This window comes from Astatotilapia calliptera, chromosome 7, assembly GCF_900246225.1.
Source record: "Astatotilapia calliptera chromosome 7, fAstCal1.2, whole genome shotgun sequence".
NCBI classification, from domain to species: Eukaryota; Metazoa; Chordata; class Actinopteri; order Cichliformes; family Cichlidae; genus Astatotilapia; species Astatotilapia calliptera.
Window position 1 is genome coordinate 66,828,594 of NC_039308.1, and position 14,236 is coordinate 66,842,829.

General features: G+C 44.2%; 1 protein-coding gene across 6 annotated transcripts in view; it reads right to left on the bottom strand.

The window, feature by feature from the left end:
• The window catches only part of LOC113027154 (solute carrier family 45 member 3), a 48,397-nt gene extending 35,276 nt beyond the window's left edge, over positions 1 to 13,121 (bottom strand). For 2 of the 6 annotated variants that reach the window (XR_003272993.1, XM_026176729.1), the window contains exon 1: positions 12,971 to 13,120. The gene's annotated coding sequence lies outside the window, so the exon portion shown is untranslated. The other 4 variants (XM_026176730.1, XM_026176732.1, XM_026176733.1 and 1 more) reach the window with 4 other exon arrangements.
• Positions 13,122 to 14,236: the final 1,115 nt, after the last annotated feature.

Below are 14,236 nucleotides of genomic sequence, written 5' to 3' on the forward strand. Positions count from 1 at the left end.
CGCTGCTATGAACATGCCAAAGCAGCAGGTGGCGCTAGATTCCTAACCGTGCAGAAATGCTGGCCAATCAGAAGTCTAGAAGCCTCGGTGGGAAAACGTAAACAAAGCTGGGGCATAGAAGCAGAACCGAGTCGTACGTGTGGAGGGACAGTAACTGTGTGTATATGTAAGCATTTAAACACTGCAGAGAGTAGAATTAACAGTAACAGTATTGTAGAAATTCATTTCACCGAAACAATAACGTGGCGCACAGTGTGACGCATGCACCAGTTTATTGTAGTTCCAGACTTGCTTTCGGCACAATTTACAGTGCACGCTACTCTGTTTTTTGTCAGACTTGAAATAGCCGAAATACCTTCACACTACGGACCTTCTTTGGCTCTTCCGTTCGACAATCTCTCCGGCGTTGGAACCATCATCTGTTTTCTCTTCGGTCACGCTCGGTTGATTTTTCTAGTCGGCACACTCATTTCCTCCATTACCCGCTGGCTCCATTACCCGCTGGCTGCTTCCCAAACAAACACACGTGTGGCTTGGCACTTGTGCTGTATGTAACAAGTCACGCGACGTGACGCTGCGGCTGTGATTGGTTCGGCTCTGCGCTACTGAATTTGGATCGGCTGACCTTTTAAAAAAAAAAAAAAAAAAAAAAAAAAACAAAAAAAAAAAAAAAAGAGGACAAGAGCGGCGAGGTCTATCGCGATAGCTTAATTTCTCTATCGAGTAAAAGTTATATCGCGATACATATCGTTATCGTTCTATCGCCCAGCTCTAGCCCGGATCTCAGCTGACCCTTCTCACCCTGGACACAGTCTGTTTGACCTGCTCCCCTCAGGCAGGAGGCTCCGGTCCATTCGCACCAGAACCTCTCGCCATAAGAACAGTTTCTTCCCCTCTGCTGTTGGACACATGAACAATAACCGTATGACTGTTCCCACCACTAACACATGACCCTACGCTGTGTTCACTGCATCATTCCATGTTTGGCACTGATCACCACCTGCACTCATGTATATATCTATCTACTTAGCACTTTTAATTCTTATTCTCATTTTTATTTTCATGTCTATTTAAGCTTAATTTATAACAGTATGTTTGCACTGAAGCACCGCAGCAATTTCCCAATGTTGTAAACCCGCTCAACATTTGGCAATAAAACCCTTTCTGATTCTGACCATGGCAGCCTAACCTAGCCTGCATTCCTGCCATGTTCGCTTGGTGTGTGTGTGTGTGTGTGTGTGTGTCTGTGTGTGTGTGTGTGTGTGTGTGTGTGTGTGTGTGTCAGTCAGAGGCTGGGGGTGAAGGCTGTGCCTGTGTCCAGAGGAGGAGACCAGCTATGCTTCGGGGAGGTGACCGTTATCTCAGCGGCTCACAGAAACAGCCAAACAAAGAAGTGCGTGAGCGTCCAGCTGTGACGCCTCCTGAGGCTGATAACGTCTCCTCTCAAAGCCATTACAGTCAGAAAAGCTTTTCTGACTGGAGTCAGACCGGAGTCTATCCAAACGCTAATGTGTTGTCATTTAATCTTGATCAGGCGTGTTTACATTCAGTTAATACTGTTGTCATGCTGTAATTAGGTTTCATTAACAGGTAATTAGCAGATTTGGGTTTTTCCCGTTCGACCACGATGCATCGTGTAAACAAAGAGATTTACAAACATCTTGATTTTTACATCCGCACTTTATTCCAGCTTTTCCACTGCATCGCTGCATTAGTGCCCAGTGTTTACCACTTGGTTTAAAGTTTAATTACAATTTTAATGTCATGTATGAACACTTTTTTAACCTACATGCAAATATTTGATTTTTTTAATTGACAAATGTAAATGTAAATTTAAAAGTCAAAATGGAAAGCCTGTAATTATGGATGAAAAAATAAAATAGAAATGCACCTGTGTATTAGGCAGCTGCTGAATATCGTGGTAAAATGGCCACTGAAAACAAGAGCTTTGTCACTTTTTGAAACGTGCCACAAAAAAAACCAACAAAAGAAAGCAAACGTTAAAGATGGAGAAGGTTACAGACACAATGCTCATCTGCTTAAAAATGAGTGGAAACCTTTGCAGCAGTAATCACTAGTTATCAGTTATAGAACAAGCTGTAGTGCCATTAGTCAGAGCCAGCTATCTTCCTAAAGATGTCAACACAGACAGCGCACTTCTTGCACAATTTAACTCTAAAAAAACAGACAAGCGACGTCCTCGGATTTGGCACAGAGGTCATCAGTGAGAATCAGTTTCTGTGAAAATACATGATTGTGTAACATTAAACCCGCATGCAGAAAACGTCCAGATTACAGTTTGCTGAAGAACTGGAAGTGTGATGACACAGATCAGATGGGGTCTGCCGTGTTCCATCTGAACTTAGCCAGGAAAATCCCAGTGACTGGAGAATTCCCACAGTGAAGAAGAGAAGTGGGAGTGGGATGACATGTGGCTACATGAGTGCAAAAGGTGTTGGAGGGATGACATTTATAGATGGCACCACGGCTGCCTGTGGTTACACAAAACAAAAAACACCCCACAAACTTGATATGTTGAGTTCCAGCGTCACTGACAGAAGAAGATTCCTGAGTGCAAAACACCTCCCGCTGAACAACGGCATCCTTCATACCAACAAGTCAAAGTGAAAACAAACAGGAACCAAACTGACTTCAGCTGCATCGTCTGCAGATCCACAAAGTTTCATGTAGCAAGTCAAATCTCTTTCTTCTTAATTTTACATGAGGGCAAAGATCCTGTTGTTCAGAAGTAACTTCAGAGGATACGCACTTTTGAAACGTTTGACATTTAAGTAACTCTGCGCCCTTTGCTGCACATAATATATATTTTAATAAAAGAATGTTCTTCAAAAATCATAAAAGGTCACCGAGACCTTCAGTCAACAGCATAACTTCAGTTACAGTGCAGCAGAGCTACCATTAGCCAAACAGTAGCTACAGTTTCACTTCACAGACTAACATGGACACAGCACATTCAGCCAGGCTATTAACAGCATCTACAAATCCAGCTGTCATTCAGAGGTGAAAGCACCAATATTACTCACTAGAAGCCCCAAAGACGTGTTCGCTGCCACCTGGCCGGGAAAGGCCAGGTAACAATGCATGAAAAAGGGCAGTAATAGCAAAATAGCATAGCCATAAAAGAGTAGCAATTAGGCAAAATTATACTCACCAGTGAAAGGAGAAAAACCTAAAAAGGTCCATCTGTAGACGTGTATTGCTGAAAATCCATCATCTAACCTATTTTAAAAGCTATTTGCAGGCTTTGTCTGATCAACACTTGTGACTCACAAAGCTCATCTGTACTGATGCTTCCAACCACCTGCTTCTAGCAAGAGTGAGACTTATTTATCCTGCCTCTTCCCATGTCTCCTGTTCCCGCCGCTCTTATTTAGCCCACCTCCTTTGCATCTCTCCCACCCTTCCACTTTTCCGTGTCTCAGTCTATAAGGTGGGAATTTGGAAAATCCCAAGGCACTTGAGGAATCCTGCTGGTCTTTGTCTGCTTGGGTTTGTCCCCAAACTGCTTCTCAGACAAAAACTAAAACCTGAGATGTAGTGTTAACAGAGACGCACAGCAAAAGAGGCATTTAGGAAACAAAGAATGAATTGATATCATCTAACAGCCCCACAATGAAGCCACTCCCCCAGCTCTTCTCTCTCACCGTCTATAACCACTCCCTAAAAGTTGAGTATTATACCCCCTGACCCAGTATCATGTTCAGCCGCCTATCAGGTCAGGGGGCAGCTCTCCCGCCCTCTCTTATTACCACCTTTCAACCAGCCCAGTCTTAGCTGAGCTCATACCCCTGCATGACTACTTGTCTGTGGATTTCGTTAATATTTCTTGCTTCACCAGCTCAGCAAAAGCCTATTTGAGTAGACAAACACACACAAAGTGCACATTTTCAGGGAAACACATGATCAGGCGACCACCCGGCCAGTTGCCATGTCTGTACCAAACGCCTGCAAGCCAAGACCAGCCCTCCACAGAAAAGCTTTTAAAACAGTAATGTCATTAGACTCCAAGCGACTTTAAGGAATCTCCATTTTTGGAGCGCAGAGCCTGATCAATAGAGCAGAGTGCAGGAGAATGGCTGCTGGCAGCACTTCCCTCTGCAACAGGACCGGCTTCCCTGGAATTAAGACAATTCTGAAAATCCCATTTTGGAAAGAGGCCTGGCCTCACTTACTCAGCTTCTGTCCCGACTTAAACAAAATATTTTGTCCTCCTGGTTCAGATATATTTAGAACTCCTCACAATGCACACCAACAGTGTCCTTTCTTTAAAATAGCTGCTAAACGTAGACCATCATTACTCTGCAATTACCCACCCAAAGTGCAAACACGCATGGGCTGAAAGCACACCATCCAAGTGGTGTAATAATTAACCGGGAATGAAAAACACCAGAGAAAATGTGGCAAAACACAGAGAGGGAGAAAGGCTTCCAACCCAGGTCCAAACATACCGGACACTTTTTTCTTTAAACAAATGAATTTATCGCTCCACAAGATGATAAAGCAAACTTTGCATATCTCTAACGGTTTTTTCCCTCCCTTTGCTGTTCTGCTCGAATCGCTAACAAAAGTTTTTTACATCTATCTGCAGCTTTGGCTAAAAATGCACGAGCGCTCCGAGCTGACCGAGAAAGATTTAATTCCACAGTAGCCTTTTCCACAAACCCAGCTTCCTCCTGTGCCAGTCAAACCCAAAGTGGCCATAATGGGCTATGACACACGGCGCCCAAAACATTGTTTCAGAAATAGATCTGGAGGGCCACCGCTCTTGGCGTGTAGCAGCAGGTACCCAACAAAGCCTAAATGTCACCCACATTATACATCGCACGAAGGATGGGAGGGATCGATCAGTCACTGTGTGGTCGCACAGCAAATTAACCTTTAAGTAAAGACGCGATGCTGATGTTTAACCACAGAGCGTCCATAAATGCGCGGTAGCTTTTAACGTGTAGAGTCTTCAGGATAAGCATTGCTCCCATCTAAGAACACTAGACGGCTAACATCGCCAAAGCTAAGACAGCATAGCTGGTCCAGATCTGTGTAGTTTCTCAAAGCTCCCACCAGTGTTTCATTTCCACAGAATGTCCCAGCTGCCACGTATGGCAACATTTACATTATAATGTTGGATACCATTAAAAGGCCAATCGCATATCGCAAAAGAACAATTACTCATGTCAGTTCCTGCATCTGAGAAGAGACGTGACACCCAAAGGAAAAAGGTTTCCGTGCTGGAGAATTTCATGACATGAGAGGCAAAAATTTATTTTTCAGGTTTTTTCGAGTTAAAAAAGAAAAAGAAAAAAGACACATTTTCATGCAAGAAGGAAAACTGAAAGATTTAATGATGCTCTTTTAAACATGGATTTAATTTCAAAGAAATCAGAGCAAGTGTGTAACAATTAAAAAGTTTAAGTAACAGCCAAAAACAGCACTGGTAAAGACTTTGCTTACTGTGTGAACAGACAGAACAGAAAAGCAGCAGAGTAGCGATGGATCCAAACAGATCTGAACTTTATACACTGTATTTAATAAAGTGACGATTCATCCATAGAAAAATGCATCTTAATAAATCCACCATCGAAAACGACCCTGAGACCACCACAAACTGCACGACTGAAACGAGCAGGAAGATCACATCCAGAGTTCAGTTCATATTCTGCAATTACGTTTTTTCTTACATCAAAATCGATTTGCAATCAGAATCAGTCGGCGCCAACCAGCTGGATCCAGTCCGTCCCTCTCCCTGTTTACTTAAGGGCAGTCTGGTCAAGCTGCTGCTGCGGCCGCTCTCGATGTCATTCAGCTGCCTCGATTCTCTCGTCCCAGGGTCGAACTAAATCCACCGTCTGCAGCTGGTCACTGCTCTGGGATGTGCTGTGAGCTTGGAAGGAAGTACGTCCAAGGATGAGGATTATTGCTTTGTTATTTATTGTGCTACTTATCAGTTCATCTGAGGACATGCCTTACTGTGGGCACAAAGTTAGAGCAGAGAATGGGACACAGTACTGGTGAGAGCGACAGATCATTCATAGTTAGGCTTAGTTTTGTAAAAGGACAGAAACACAGCAGCGTTTGGATGGAGAGGCTTCACACGAGTCTAAATTCAAGAGAGGAATTTCAACCAGGCTGCAAAAAGCGTACTTAAAGCACGCCAGTGCAAAAGTGTAGCAACAGTGGTGTTAGTGAAATTATACCCTTCACCATCTTTCCTTAAAAACAAAGTGTCATCTTCGCATTCATTTACTTTCGTTCTTGAACACGTACAGCACGTGAAGCAGTCTTCCAGGTTGTACTTTTTACAATGACTAGTATCTAAAGTCCAGCTATTGGACAATAACTCTTACTTATATGTTGCTTTGAACCATTACAGATGCATTTCTTGTTTTAGTGGCTAAAGATGCACGCAAGCACAGGATGCAGAAGGAAGGAAGCATTAACTGCTTCTGTAGTGTGCAATTGTTTTTTTAACAGTCAACAAAAAAAGGGAAAGTCCACATACTTAAATGCTGGGATGGAGTCGGTGACGGACTTGCAGGAAGTCGTGGGCTGAGAGACAGAGCACCAGGAAGCTCCTTCCAGCTTTTTCAAAAACTTTGTGGTAGTTTTGCGAGGAACGCCAAGGTCATGAACCTACAGCTGCGGGGATACAGTTAATGCAGCAGTCCACCGAGGACTGACAGACAAAAGGACAGATGGACACCAACAGGTCCATCTCCCTTTTCCAGCTGTTGTAGGAGCAGCAGTGGCCCCAGGGTGTAATGATTAACGCCTCAGTCAAATGCTGCACAAACCAGATGGTAAAGATAGATGAGAAGGGCAAAGTCCCTCGTCTCTGCAGCTCTGCACCCACAGACAAACCATCACTCTCCACATACGATTAATCCTGTGCGCACACAGTGTTTAAATCATTTTTAATAAACATGGAGCCGTAGTCAGGAAGCACTGTGCCGTAAAACTGTAATCACATAGCCTTTTCTGTGCAAACATAAAAGAGCAGCATAAAAACATAATTACACAAAAGGCAGGCTTTTATAGCATCGCTATTTACTTTCCAAACCTTAAATGATGACTAAAGAGCGAGAGGCGACTTCATATATTCTGGGGAGGAAAAAAGAAAAAGAAATGTCCGGCGTCGACTTGACAAGAAAAATATCCCTGCTAACAAAAGAAACATGCAATCAGGCGAAATCTTTCCTTCCTTCGTTCTAATCGTGCCCTCCAAAGTTCAGTCGGGACGCTCGTTATGAAACGAGCTCACAAACAGGACATTGTGCATCAACAAGGGTGGACGTTTCTGACAAAAACACTGGTGTGGCGAGAAAACAGGCATCAAAGCACTCACATGCACGCTGACTCAAATCATAAGCTGGCTCTTTTCATAAGGCACAGAGCATCTCACATATCAAAGGTCTCCCTCGAACACTCAATAGCATCCCCTTCAGCTCGCTACATGAAAGAGAACACTGTGGTGTCTTATAATACGCCGTTTTCCCCGTTCACAGGGCCCAACTTCAAACATGGACAAAATCAAGTAGGAAGCCTTTCAGTGTCTCTGTGGAACGGAGTTTCCTGGAAGTTTAAGTCAGAAATTATCAGGAGGCAGCAGGCTCATTCATAATTTGGCACACTAAACGCCTTACTAGACGTGCTCCATATAGACCCGCCATCACACACACTCGCCGGGGCTCCTGCTTTGCAGAGTGCGAGTAAGTATCACGAACATCTGGCCAAGCCCTTATCACCATGGGAAAAATGTCTAAGGAGGCTGTGTTATCCCTGCTCCAGGGTCCGATTTAGATTGTGTCTGCGGTTCAGCAGCCATAAACTGTCATAGCTGTGATTCTTGTTAATGGGAATCATGAACAGTGATTGTTAAGCGTTTGTTCGCCTATTTCATGAGAGCTAGACCTGAGGCTGTTTTGCCTTCAATGCCATGCAGCCTCGCTCACGCCTGACCCACTAAGTCAAGTCAGAAAATGAAATTAAGCTGGCAGAGGAGGCGTTAGAAAGAAATGGCAAACAGACCGGGTGGGTGTCAATATCAGTGACATTCACCTGGACCGAGTGTGTTGGGGGGTTCAGGTAGTTTCATTGGGGCCGAGGTCAATTGCACCAACGAGTTGGGGAATCCTTTTCTTAATGGTACTGCCACGTGAAGACATTCGTGGACTCCTCAGTGAAGACCTTTCATTAAACCGTGGTTTCTCTCCGACTCACATGACACAGGGTGGCAGGTCTACCACCTGAGGTACTAACAGGAAGGTTGGTGGTTCGATCCCAGTCTGCTCCAGTCTGCAGATACTAGCCCCATGTTGCATCTATCGGAGTGTGGATGTTAGTTAGGAAGCACTTTAATAAGAGTAGAAAAAAGTGCTTGGCTGAATGTACAAGTTGTGTAAAGCCCTTTGAGTGCTCAACAGAGTAGAAAAGCACTATATAAGAACCAGCCCATTTACATCACTACAGGATTTATTTATTAGACTTGGCACCTTTGTGATATAATTATAGAAAGTTGTGTTCAGACAAACGACCACCAGCTCAGTGAACAGTTTAAATGATAAATGCAGAAGGTGAAAGAATCTACAGCTGAGCACAAACGTGCATTTCAACATGTGATATAACATGAAGCCGTTTAAAGCAGCGTCGTGCAGACGTACTACGATTCCTCGGACAGGAACCAGGGATTTTTTTAACCTTAATGGCAGAAGATTTGAAGCAGGCTTTCATGTCTGAGTCCTTTTGTCTGATTAGTGCACTCATGCTCCCAACTCCCATTACTACCTGACTCTGACAATACAAGCAATGACTCATTCAGTAGATTAGCAAAGGAAAAAATAATAAAAATATTCGTCAAGCTTCCAAGTGCACCGATTTGTGTTTAATGAGGGGGATCACGACTGTGCACACACTGGTCTTAACTCATCTGTACAGCTGCACCCCACGGTGTCGCACCTCAGCTAACCCCACACACATTACACACATTATTATTAGATACCACTACAGGCCGACGTAAAGTTCAACGCGATAGAACGAAGCTGGAACTTCCAACATGCAACACAAATTCATAACGTCACATTACAGGCTCGAGTTAAAACTCCAGAGAGTCAGTGCACAGAATTCCTTCATTTCCTAACAAGACTTAATTTCACATCTGCAAGCAGGAACATGAAACCTAGTTTTGACATGCAGACACACAATGCAAGACTTTTACATTAATATTACATGAAAATGTTCCGTCCACAAACATGCACGCACAAAGGTTAAAAGGGTGGTTAGCGCTACGTTGTTGTGTTTCCTGTTCAGCTGACAAAGGATGAGTAACATTACTTTAACATAATGATCATTCCTATCAATCAACAGGATCCGAGACAAAAAGGAAATCTCACTAAGACTCCCACTGGGAAATAGGACCAGTGTCCCAGAAATGAGATGGCCCCATCAGATTAACACAGAGGCCTGAGAGGGGACTGGAGTAACAGAAACAGCTTAGACATGACAGGCAGTTTGTGGTGAAAAATCGCAGGAGGCACAAAAACTGTCCAGCAGTCAATATAATGACATTATGAGAGGACAAAAAAAGGGCTTAAATTTTATCTAATGTTTCACAACATCTCAGGAAAGGGAGGCATCAGGAGAATTGTGCTTTGCCTGCCATATACGAAGCGAGAGCCACAATTAGGTTTCCATAATTCACTAAAAAAAGCCATACAGTTGGCATATTTCACAGTGAATCTGAATGACAAAAATACTGAGCAGCAAATTAGGATTAAAGAGAAAAGCATTTGGCCAAGCAAGCCACTAGAGAACTGAACCAGTGCCAGTGCACCCACACACTCCGGCATGGAGCGATTCCATGCCAGCCCGGAGAGAAGACAGGGAATACTCCTTCCTTTAATCAGACAAGATATTAAAAGAGCATCGATAACCTAGATGCTTGAATTAAATATGTCTTCACCTTCTCAAATCAAGTCAATCCGGCTACACTCCCGAGTGAGGTCACGAGAGGACTCGGATCCTTAGAAGAGGACGATAAAACAAACGTGCTGCAAAAACGTTCCCAGCAACATCCCAGAGGAAGCGGCAGTAATGTGAAACACAGTGAACGGGCTGAATGATAACCATGTCACAAAGGTGACATTCCTAGCTGGAGGGAAAGCCGCCGTCTTTTCTGTAACTCGGGCCCATTAAGGTAGTCTGTATGCGGTCTTTCTTTCTGGCCCGGCTCGCTGGGGAGCACCATTACAGGGAAGCAGTTTGGACTTTGACCCCGGTGCCTGCAGAGAGCTGGGAAACACTTCTGAGCTCCTCTGCTTCCTGTCAGTGAGAGATGCAGGAATCAGACAGGTTCCTTAATATTCAGCCTTTTCCCTGCTGTTAGTGGTTACGGGGGCCTAACGATGTGCATTCCAGCACTTGTGCGATTTTCACAGTCTAGGAGCAGGTGTTGCTTCGCTTTTCATTGGTGGTTGTTGTACTCCAGAGAAACACATACCAAATGAAAGAGGGGGGAGAAAAATCTCACACTTCCCCCTCCCTCCCCATCAACTTTCTTTTGCCATTACCACTTCTCTGCCCCCTCCTGTTTCAACAAATGAGCTCACTGTTTTTACAATGATTAGTACTTAAGGGACTTAGCAGTAAATGTACGAGGTGTAAGTGGTATGAGTGTGAAGACAACTACACAATACACAAATTCATGCAGAGACAAAGAAAATAAGACAAATAAGAGCGCCAGCATGGATCCTGTCAGTGCGGCTTCAGTGACGTGAACCCCCCCCCCCAGGCTATTAGTCCCAACTTAGATGAAGGTTTCAACCAACTTCCTGCAAAATCAAAAGGTTTGTATTTTCCTGTTTATAATGGACAAAACTGAGACAAAGCAAGAACTGGAAACGATCGAAAAACAGTTTGGGATACAAACACACAGAGCTTCAGGCGCTGTAAGCAAACACATCCACATAACAACGCTTTCCCAGAGCGTCTCCTCGGATGTGAGGGACGATTTCAGACTGTACCTGTGACTGCTGGCAGCACACGATGCTTTGAAGAGGACAGAGCTTAAGGGAAACAAAACGCCTTCGAGCAAATGCTTTTCAGACTCAAACCATCAGAAAAAAGGTAGGAAATAAATATATGTATCACACCCACCACGTAATCCAGCACTCGTCTTTGAAAGCATATGCAAGAGCTGAAAAGCCAGGTACACACAGGAAGAACAGAAAGCACACCAAGCCGGAGCTAAACAGCCTACGAGCGATTACAACTGCAAAGCCTTCAGTCTGCCTAAGTAGCTTGGTGTCCTCGACGGTGGGCGATTATCTTGCGCTTGGCTTTGGGGGGATATCAGACTGTCAGGGCGCAGTTAGAGAACAGCCAGCTGGTCGTGGCATGGAGAAGCGTTTCTATCACGGTGGAGCAGATGAGCAAAGCTTTCCTGGGGGCAACAAATAAATAAGAAAGTTGCAAGTACTAAGAATATAACTGCTCTGAGACCAGCCGGTCAACCGTGACGACAGCCTGCCACTGATCGTTAGCAGACAAACTTCTGGGTGATGTCAGTGCAGCAGTAAGAATTTACCGCTACTATTTCACAACCCTTATGTGGCAATAAGCTGCGCACACGTGGACGCAGTTTAATTTGATGCCGTTTTAAAAGCAAAGAAACAGAAATGACGTGTGACAGGATGAAAGAGAAGAGTCCAGTGTCCAAGGCGGAGTGACTACCAGACCTAACGCGCCCAAGAAGCGGAAAGAGGTCTTTGTGTGACCGCAGAGTCACGGTCATGGGTTAGAGCGCTTTAACCTTCTGATCCTCTGCCCTCCTCATGTGGATTCTGAACCTTGAATTTTCTCCAAAAAACCAGACTCACACAACCTCCCAAAAACATGCGAGTGGAAACTTTCAGCACCAAAGAAGTTTACTTGGTATAAAGCGTTGCTTAATTTCCTGGTGCTACATTCCTTAGATAAAGAAATTACTATTAGCGGGCTGTAAAAGTGTGATAACATTGTTCAAACAAAAAAAACAAAAAGTCGAGGAATCAAAATCCAATGATGGCTGAAAAACAGGAAACTAAAGAGGAAAGCTCGTGAGGCTTTCAGCCTTAACAGCTGATAAATCAAAGCACACACGTCTAGTTCCTGAGAGTCACCATCAACAAGCTGATGGCCGCACTGTGGAAAATCCCATCTGTTTCAGGCTGAGAACACTTGTCCATACAAGACTTGTCTTAATATGATAGGGCAGCTTTTAGAGTGCCTTTACGGTCCATGACCTCACTCTGTAGCGCGCGCACACACACGCGACATTAAAAAAGGAGTAACGAAGCCCAGGAGTCATTCTTTTGAACGTTACCAGCCAATGCCACATCCAGCTGGAATACTTCGTAACTTTCCACACGGCGGTGTCCGCAAACGCCTCCTCCCCCATCCATCCATGTGTCAAAGCAGCGGGGTCTCGTCAACACAGCGCCAAACGCTTACGGCGAAGGTTTTGGTGTAGACACGCAGCGTTGTGTCGGCCGGGGAGAGAGTAAAGTTACTGCCACCACGGCACTTGGCACGGCATCGGTGTCCAGGGAGCCCGGTGGCAAAGTGGCGGTCTGCGACGCAGAGTGGAAAAAACTTCCAGACAGCACCACGCTGCTGAACCCTGGCTAACCGCACACCTTTTAGCCGCAGGCTCGAGCACACACCGCCTCACACCTACCTCCGTTTCCAGGTCAGCTGTATCACGGTCTCCGGCGTGGTACGACTCGGGGACGCTTGGGTCAAATTTTAAAGCCGCTGTCTGCAGTTTCGACGCGGTGAACAACGTTGCAAGGCAGCCACATACAAAGAATAAGTTTCAGCACATAGAGCAGCCGACATGTGATAGATGTGTATCACACACGAAAGCCTTACTGAACACAGACAGAATCGCGCTAACAACTCGTTTGGGTGCAAACTTAACCGTAAGTTCCGCGGAGCTCCGAGAAATCCATGCAGCAACTTGCTCGCTCCCGACAGCCCCTGTTGCTTAACTTGTAGCGAGCCAACTACCCAGCTGTGACAACCTCCGTCAAGCCAGTGGCAGCGACAGCGGTAACTTCCGGTTTGGAACTTCGAAATAAATGTAGCAAAAACTAGAATAACACGTTAATGACAATTTATAAAACAAAAACGCCACACAAAAAGAAGATTTCGTTTATTTTATTTAATCAAAGACCTAAAATAACAAATACATTCTTTGCTGTTATTTTTAAAGCGTTTCACAAGAGATATTCACGTTTTTATTTTTTTAAGCAAAAAAAAAAAAGCATCTTCCGGTAGCAGCACCTGTGACGTATGATTTTTCTACTGGCGCTCTCGGGTTTGCTCGTTTTCATGTTCAGCATTTGTCTGTTAGCATTTTCATATCATTAAAATTTCTGTATATAAATTGTATTTAATTTTTGCCATTTCCAACCAACTGTGGAGAAGCCGAGAAGCTGCGTGTAACAGCTGACTTACCCTTTAAATTCAAATTCTGTCACATACGCAGTATGACACGTGGTGCTTATTGCTGTGCAGCAAGAATTGACCGTAAGATAAAGGGTATAGTACAGTAAGTGATATTTATGTAAATTACACCTTTACTTGACTTTTTACTTTTGCAGAGGATTGTATATTACATCATCCATTACCAATCACCGGTAATACCAGTGTAAAATAATATTTCTGATTGTTATCGCATCAAATAATGATGCATTTTTATGCATGTAATTACATGTTTGTGACTGTACACACACTTTGTACAGCAATTTGGGCAACGTTGTATTTGAAAGCTCATTTAAAAATACATTTTATTTGCTTACTGAATGTATGCAAAAGTACTTTCAGCAGTTCTCTCATTTCTGTGCCTGGACTCTATACACACACACACACACACACACACACACACACACACACACACACACACACACACACACACACACACACACGCTTGAGTGTGTAAATTTTCATGCATTTTAAGCTTGTGCACAATCAAAGCCTCCAAGACCAATCCTGAGAATGCTGAACACTTTGCAACACATATTCTTACAGCTTTGTGGCTTCTCAGCCTGGCTGCATGATAAAAACAGTTGCAAGTTTCAACACGGCGCCATTCAAAAATCTCATAACTCTCTCTGGGCACAGCTGATTGCTACACTGTCAACTCTTTTAATCAGCCTAATGCCACCACTGAATGCCGCAGTGG